Source organism: Vigna unguiculata, chromosome 3 (assembly GCF_037176805.1).
Source record: "Vigna unguiculata cultivar grain cowpea cultivar isolate G323 ecotype 2 chromosome 3, ASM3717680v1, whole genome shotgun sequence".
Taxonomy (NCBI): domain Eukaryota; kingdom Viridiplantae; phylum Streptophyta; class Magnoliopsida; order Fabales; family Fabaceae; genus Vigna; species Vigna unguiculata.
Window position 1 is genome coordinate 25,825,555 of NC_140794.1, and position 6,455 is coordinate 25,832,009.

At 31.3% G+C, this 6,455-nt stretch overlaps 1 pseudogene; it reads right to left on the minus strand.

The window, feature by feature from the left end:
* Positions 1 to 1,397: 1,397 nt before the first annotated feature.
* Positions 1,398 to 5,277, minus strand: LOC114175212 (uncharacterized; annotated as a pseudogene).
* Between the last annotated feature and the right edge of the window lie 1,178 nt (positions 5,278 to 6,455).

Sequence of the window (6,455 nt, forward strand, 5' to 3'; positions counted from 1 at the left end):
CATAAATGTTGTCCAACTTGTTGTTGTACATTCACCTTTAAACACTATTAGGTGAAATAAAGAATTTCCCAAATACTGAAACTGGATGTGAGAATCACTTTGAATTTGATACAAATTTCTCATATTAAACCAACCTTCAGTGATCCTTGGGTTATCTGAATCCATGTTATAGGTAACTGTTGTGCTCATACAATTTACATCTACCAAGTGCCATTATGGGCCTAATTCGTGTGCATAACCAACAACAAAGTGGTGATCAACAAACAAAAATGGCTACAAAAAAATTAGGACACTAAATTATTTTCAAACAATAAAGACATTATCAATATTTTTTCTGCAATAACAGAATGAAAAACAAAACATATATAAGTTGTCAACAGACTTATATAGCAATAAAAAATATATCTATTTATAAACAAACGTTTCTAAAAATTAAATTCAGAATTAATAATTCTTTTAAAAAATAAATAGAAAAAAAATAAAAAATTGAAAAAATTCTGAACATTGAAATCTTTAGATATATATGAAAGTGCAGTACATACGTTATGAATACAGAACACTGTGAACCACATAGAACAGAAAATCTCAATGCATGGTAATAGATCTAAATTTGTATTTGTGTTAAAATTGAAGACATAGCTTAGAGAATATGTAGATGGTGTTGAACATCCAAAGTATTGTTCTCTGATCTTGGGTTTGCTCCATTTCCAATTTTGTAATTGCAGAGAAATGGAGGTTCAAATGTAGTGTTGAGTGAAGGATGTTTATGAAATGGTAAAGTGAAAGTTGTGAAGGAATGGGAAAGTTTAAGTCAGAATAGAGAACATTATCACGTGCAAAAGTGACAACAAATTTAAAATTGTTTTTGTTCACTAACACAAAAAGTAACAGATAAAATAAAGTATAGAAGTTACAGGTAAAGTAACAGCAAAAATATATAATTCAGATTCTTTAACATTTAGAAAATTAAAGAAATGAAATGCAATTATGTAAATTTAAATGAATGTTGTTTTTTCAGTAACACCCAAGCACATGTATGTAGACATTTATTGTTGACAATACAGTAAAGCAACAAATAACAATTGAAAACCAACATATATATAACTAATAAAAGAAACAATAGTGTATTAATATATAAGTAGCATTACTGGAATTCAAAGAAGTAGCTCGTGGAAAAAAAATGATATCTAATGCAGCTATCAAAACATTTATCAAACACTATATATTATACACTACTAATCTGCATGAACTGTAATGTGCACCAAAATTTGTATATCGACCCAAAAAATAAAGTAATATGCACCAATTGTAATATGCAAGGTAAAAAATAAATACAGTTAAATGTACAATAATTGAAAAATTGTAAGAATTATATAAAAGTAATTTGTATACCTTTATCAAAGATTTTCAAAGATTTCTTTGTAAACCACATTTGTAGTTGTAGTGGTTACTTTTCCATCTTCATCCAGAATTAAGATTTTTAGTCCTTTCTTTGATGTGACTCTAGAAATTGCTACGTACAATTGTCCATGAGCAAAAACTGGGCGAGGAAGATAAAGTCCAACTTTAGAAAGAGTTTGACCTTGGCTTTTGTTTATTGTCATCGCAAAGCATAAGGATATTGGAAATTGCCTCCTTTGAAATTTGAACGGGATGCTAGAATCAGAAGGTGTCAAGTTCATTCTTGGTATGAATATTTTGTCACCAACATTTTTGCCAGTTATTACTGTAGCAGAGATAACATTCTTTCCCAAATCATTAACTTGCAACCTTGTACCATTGAACAGACCATTTGCTTGATCAATGTTTCTTAAAAGCATAATTGGTACGCCAACTTTCAATTTAATCCTATGATTTGGAATTCCTGAACATTTAATATCATTTAGAAACTCTTGAGTAAACCACTCACCTTGAATTTCTTGATCATCATCAGATTGGCAAGAAGTGTCTGAACTTAAATAAACTTGTTCTTCACCAGGAATCAAAGATAAAATGAAGTCATTTACTTGTTCAACACTATCAATTGTAGGGCAAAGTATTGCACCATCATCAAAGAATCCAGGAGTCATGATATTTTCAATTAGACCACCATAAACAAATTTGACTAAAGAAAGTAAAGGTGTTTCACTTTCCTGAATTAGAAGATCTGTTGGTATTGAAAGGTTGGCTTCACCACTTTCATTCAAATTCATATTTTAATCTCCAATTTTAAGAATCCAATCAGCAAATTCTTTTATATCTTTTGCACTTTCATTTGAAGCAGCAGTCTTTAACCTCATGTTTTGTGATAGCTTAAGAACTGTGCAATATTGCCACAAATCAGAATAGTTAATTGATGAGTTCACAATATCATACCTTGATCCCTTTCTTACTACTGGCAAGATTTGTCTAAAATCACCGCCCAAGACCACCACCTTTCCACCAAATGGTTTGTCAGCATTATGTTGATTCGTAGCTCTCATAATGTCTCTCAATGTTCTATCAAAAGCTTGAAAGCATAGCTTATTCATCATAGGAGCTTCATCCCATATTATAAGTTTTGCTTCCATCAATAGTTTAGCACAAAGACTTCCTTGATTGATGCTACAGGTTAATTCATCATTGATTGCTAATGGTATGCAAAAAGTAGAATGAGCAGTTTTACCTCCAGGAAGCAATAAAGATGCAATGCCACTTGAGGCTACATTAAGGGCAATCATTCCCTTTGCTCTAATAGCAGCTGACAAAAGTTTCCAGAGATATGTTTTTCCAGTACCACCATAACCATATAAGAAAAAGAAATTCCCTACCTCTTAGTTCACTGCTGTCATAATTTTGTTATAAACATGTAGTTGCTCATTAGTGACAGACTGCAATAGAGATTGATATAGCTTCTCCATTTGTTCTTTATCATAATTCATTTCATCAACAATGAACCTGTTATGAAATTTGAAAGATCAGGTTGAGGAAGGCAACTATAATCTGATAAAGCTCGCCCATTTGAATTTAGAAGTTCTTGTACTTCTAGTAAGCAAAGATTGTGTAAATCATGCTCTTGAATTTGAAAATCTACAAAATAGAATATATAATTAATACCTAATTATGGAAAAAACAGTGTACAATAATTCAAATTTAGTACCTGGTATGTTCAAGTCTTTTCTTTTTTGATATAGGATACCATCTGTAAGTAAAGTCCAAGTTGATCCAAACAACATTTGGCTTAGACATAGTATTCATGATTAACAAAGCAACAAATAACCTTCTAAGCTGATTTCCAGATGCAAGATGGCTAGCCTTTTTAATGGCATCAATGAATTCTTTGTCATCTGCCAATAATCCTAATTCTTGGCAAGCCTCTTGGTATGTGGAGAATGTTTTACCATTAATATTCTTTATACTATCATGATCAATACAACCTTTTTGTTTGGTTAGTAAGATTCTCATGTAGTAGCATTCACCTGATCCTGGAGGAACATATGTTAGTCTACCAATACTATAACCTTGCTTTCTTGGTTTCCATTGTTTTTGTTGAGACATCCAAACAAACTTTGTTGGAAATTCAACATAGGTCAAGTTTCTACCTTCCTCAAATTTTTTGTTAGCTTCAAACCAAGCTAGGAACATGGTGTTCATATTCTCATTCCTATGCAATACATCATCAATTCGATCATCATCTTTAAACAAAACTGGTTGTTGATCTTGTAAGTGAAAAGTTAATCGTTGAACAGCTAGCCACCTATGATGGATATCAAAACCAAAAATTCGCCAAACTGCTTCACATGAAGATAAATATCTACAATCATAGTATCTTTTTATCTCATCAACAATACGCATCTCTGTAGATTCATTCTCTTTGTCTGTAATTTTAATTGTTGCTCTTTCAGAACCTTTGTTGACATATTTGAACAAATACTTGATTGAGTTGGATTTGTTGCAATATTCTGTATTAACATGAGCTTGATAACGCATTAAGAGAAGAGGACTATACGGCATCACATTTGCATTACCTAATTTATGTTCATTTTTCAACACAAATAAACCATCATCTCTACGTCTATATACAGGATATCCATCTTCATCAATTGTAGTTGAATGTCTAAATTTTTTAGGAAAAAATTTAGAACATCGACCTTCTTTCATACATGGCGAGTTGAATCTAGCAGCTCCGCAAGGACCATGTATCATATATGTTTGAACAACCTTTGAAAGTTTAGGATAGAGATCTGGATGAGGAAGTTCAACAGAGATAACTTGATCTATATGCTTTACATTTTCTAACTTGTTAGAGTCACTCAACCATAGTAATATATGAGCATGTGGCAGACCTCTCTTCTGAAATTCAACTGTATACATACCTAAATTTGTAAAATAATTATTAGAGAAAACAATTGCCAGTAAGAAAAATAAATTAAGAAAATTAAAATAGTATACCTGCATTGACTTTGCCAAAGAAATTATTCTTCTTGAAATCTGTCATCATTTGGTCTAATTTCATTTTAAAAACTCTACAAACTATGTCTAGCCTATTTGAAGCAGTTAATCCTCTTGATTTGACAAAATCAACAATTTTAGGCCAATTTACATTACATGTGATTGTTATAAACAAATCTGGATAGCCATACCTCTTGCAAATTGCCATAGCATCTTGGCAATTATTGAACATGTATCTCATACGACCTGTAAATGAAGCTGGAAGAACAATACGCTTACCAATGGAAGAAGGATCAGTTTCACCTTTGTTAACAGCTTCTTGTAACCCATTCAGAATATCTGAACGAATGAGTTTTTGATTATTTCGTATAAAAGACAACCTTTGGGCTTCAATCATGGTGTATGTATCCACTAAAAACTGTTGAAACAATCTACAGGAATTTACAACATTACCAAATTCAACCTTTCTATCTTGTATTCTGAAAGCAATGAATTCTCGTAAAGAAATGTGAATTCTCTTTCTACTTTGTCCATATTTTTGACAATTGGAATATCCTCTTGATAACCATCCTCTCCATATGGGAAAATCAAAGGATATTGAAGAGGAATGAAACATGTGTGTGTTTCATGTAGTCTTGTTAATTGACCAGAAACTTTCTTGACAATGATGTCCCTTCCTACATCTAAGGTGCTCAAATCACCAACAATCCATGTTGCCACTTCATCTGCTACTGGTTTATTGTATACTCTAGGATCCTTAAAGCGATGTCTAAATAACCTCAATCCAAAATCTGATTGTTCATCATCATGTATAAAATCTCTTACTCTTCTGAATGTTTGAGCAAGTACATTGTGTTTGTCAATCATTTTCTTCAATTCTTCGATCAATGATTTCTCAAATATGGATTGCTGACTATCAGACCTGAAAAATTTAAAATTAGTCAATTATATGCGCAATGATGGCTAAAACATAAAGAAACTATTTAAACATACCCAAAGTGACTAACTCTGTTGCTTATTTCATTTTCTGTGTCATAAATATATAGTTGTGCAAATTTGGGATTTGATCCTTTTTCAGGCAATAAACTTCAAATGCGATGGTAATTTTGACCACTAAGAATAAATTGAGGAGGACCTGATCCATCGTTGATTGAGGAATGGATCTTAGCACCAATGGATGTAAATGAGAACATCATGTTGTAACTTCTTATGTAATGTAAAAAATGATGGCTTGTACTGTCTTCACCTTTTAACAACTTTTGAAGCAATTGTGGAGGTTTCTTCAACAATGGAAGTTGTGCTTTTCCCTTTTGACAACAAAGAGAGAAATCAACTTGTTTTAATCTTTTGCATTTATCAGATCTTTCTTCGTACCACAGTTGAGCTTGACAATAGGGACACTCAAGTGAACACTCCCCAACATCAACATTTCCTAAGTACATAAAAAACATATATGTTAGTAATTAAATAACATTTATACTTAAATATAAAAACACTAAAAAGTATTGTTTCACCTTGAATTTCAGCTTTTGAATACAAATCAGATTTGAAATGTCTAATTATGTTATCTGAAATAAAAGTAAAAAACAATTTTACATAAAGAAACAAAAAGTATTTATTATTTAAAATGAACCATTATTGATTACCATCATTTTCATCTTCTTCAGAATTATTGTCAAAATCCAATATCTTCAAAATAGATCTAATAGCCTGCTCCCGAGAAGGCTGACAGAATTGTAAACCTTTAACATAGATTGAAATGAATATTAGCAAGCTCAATTTGTAACAATTAAAGAAATTAAAGTAATGAAATGAATTTTGTTTATATTATAAATTACCATGACTTTGGTTTTGTTGAACATAAAAAGGATTAACAACTTCAGAAAAAGCAGAAGAATTTAGTGAAGCATGACTGGAGCTGCTACCCACAATTTCTTTAGGTAACAGTTCTTCTGTATTAAACACATTGGTTTTGCTTCTTCCAATAGGATAATCAAATTGAACAATGCCTGCAGGTACATCCATAAATTAATGAACTGAATTCT